Genomic DNA, 1,792 nt, shown 5'->3' on the forward strand with positions numbered 1-1,792 from the left:
AGAAGGGCATTAAACGTTTCAAGTTACATTGACAACTTTAGGGTGAGTATTGTTCTATCGTCTTCTAGCAAATCTTGCTAATAAGGCTGGATAACGCTGCATGACTTCTGCGCCGATTTGATCAGCACTTAAATAGCAGGGCTAAGTTAGAGTTTAGCTTTAAACTCCGTCCACCTCAGGTTTTTATAACTCCTAAGAGATAGTAGCAATAACATCAGAGCTCCCGGTAATCCACGTTTGTTTGCATCTGTGGCTGTGATAGGAACGTCTTAACTTGATATAAAGTATTTTAAATACTGTTCCCATTTTTAGATTGCCATGTATCGTAATAAACCTTAAGTCTGACCGTTTCTGGCAGTTTATCGTTATATTTTCCTGAAGCTTGAATTGATAGTTTACATTTAATATAGCAGTTTTCCAGGGATCCCTAACACAAACATGATGAAGCTGTTCAGTAAAAAAGCAATTAAGAATAGAAGCAAACAAGATCAGGAATGGTTAAGAGTAGGGACATCCTTTGAAATATTACTTAACTCTTTACAGTGTATTGGCATGTTTGTAACATTATATAGACTTAATTCTTCATAATTTATTTTAAATATAGTTTAATTTACAATGTAACAATTTAAAATGCAACTGAAAGTAATTCAAAATGTATCTGAAATCAATTCAATATGTAACCCAATGCAATTATCTTCACAGATTGTTTTAAAGGACTCCCATCCATACTGTTGCAGCACTGTACCAGACAGCACACTATTCAGAACTGAGAATCAGTGCAGTTCCTCCTGTACAGAGCTGCACTGAATGGAGCAGAACTGGCACAAACCTAGAACAATGGTAAGATAATTATAAAATTCTTTAATGAATGACATAATTAATAGACTTTTTATTAATAATATTAACATGCCCCATTGGTATGCCTAGAGAGTTAAGCCAGGTCCTGTCAGTGGGATGGTGGTCCTGTTTGCAAGAGAGGAAACTCGCTGAGTGGTTAAGGTAGGAGTAGACTGTCTAATTACATATTTTCATATCTTGCTATATTCATAATGTATAACATGCCTATATGATTAGCCCTAGCAGAAAAAAGACAAAAACACAATCATATTGGATATGGCTCCATTCATAATGTATGCAACATGTAATGACAGTGGTGGAAGATTTTTATTTCTTTAATGGTCAATTTACACTATACCTTTGTTTTTCATCTCAGGAGAATGTTTACAGTGGCGTCACAGTGATCTGCTTGGCCTATCAGTCCTCCAAGTGGCAGAAGTGTTAAAAAACCATAGCATTACACTATCACAGTTATTAGTATTTTAAATAACTATTACACTGTATCAAAGTTTCTAAAATGTACGTGTTTATATTTACATGTTTAGATTACACTAGTGAGCAAGAAACTGTATTAAAGTTATATATATATTTGCATTTACATTATATTTAATATTCTAGTCTGTACAAATAAAACCAAATTAATCCATCCCAAGTGTTTTGTGTAAGGCCAGATCTCTCTGTGGAAGACTGACTGAAAGGTGGACCATGAAGAGGAGGAACTCATCGAAGGGCTGCAGAGACTGACACTGTCAAAATACATTTTAAATAATTATGATACATGCATGTAACGTGCACATCAAAAAATAAAAATAAATAAAATTTTCTTTGTCACAAATAATATAATATCAATATTTACCATTGCATTGCTTGTTATTCCAACTTCTCTCCTCGTTGTAGCTGTCCTCGCTCTGGTCACACAAACCATGTGGAATGCAGGTTCAATAACTCTCCAAAA

The 1,792-nt window shown here is 34.3% G+C and overlaps 1 long non-coding RNA gene across 1 annotated transcript; it reads left to right on the forward strand.

Annotated features, from left to right (window-relative positions):
- On the forward strand, positions 1–1,294 carry LOC107720432 (uncharacterized). Its single transcript, XR_001637615.1, has 4 exons — positions 1–42; positions 703–840; positions 928–999; positions 1,214–1,294. It is a non-coding gene; the product is annotated as an uncharacterized LOC107720432 (long non-coding RNA).
- The last annotated feature ends 498 nt before the right edge of the window (positions 1,295–1,792 follow it).

Source organism: Sinocyclocheilus rhinocerous, unplaced genomic scaffold, assembly GCF_001515625.1.
Source record: "Sinocyclocheilus rhinocerous isolate Xijiao unplaced genomic scaffold, SAMN03320098_v1.1 scaffold601, whole genome shotgun sequence".
NCBI classification, from domain to species: domain Eukaryota; kingdom Metazoa; phylum Chordata; class Actinopteri; order Cypriniformes; family Cyprinidae; genus Sinocyclocheilus; species Sinocyclocheilus rhinocerous.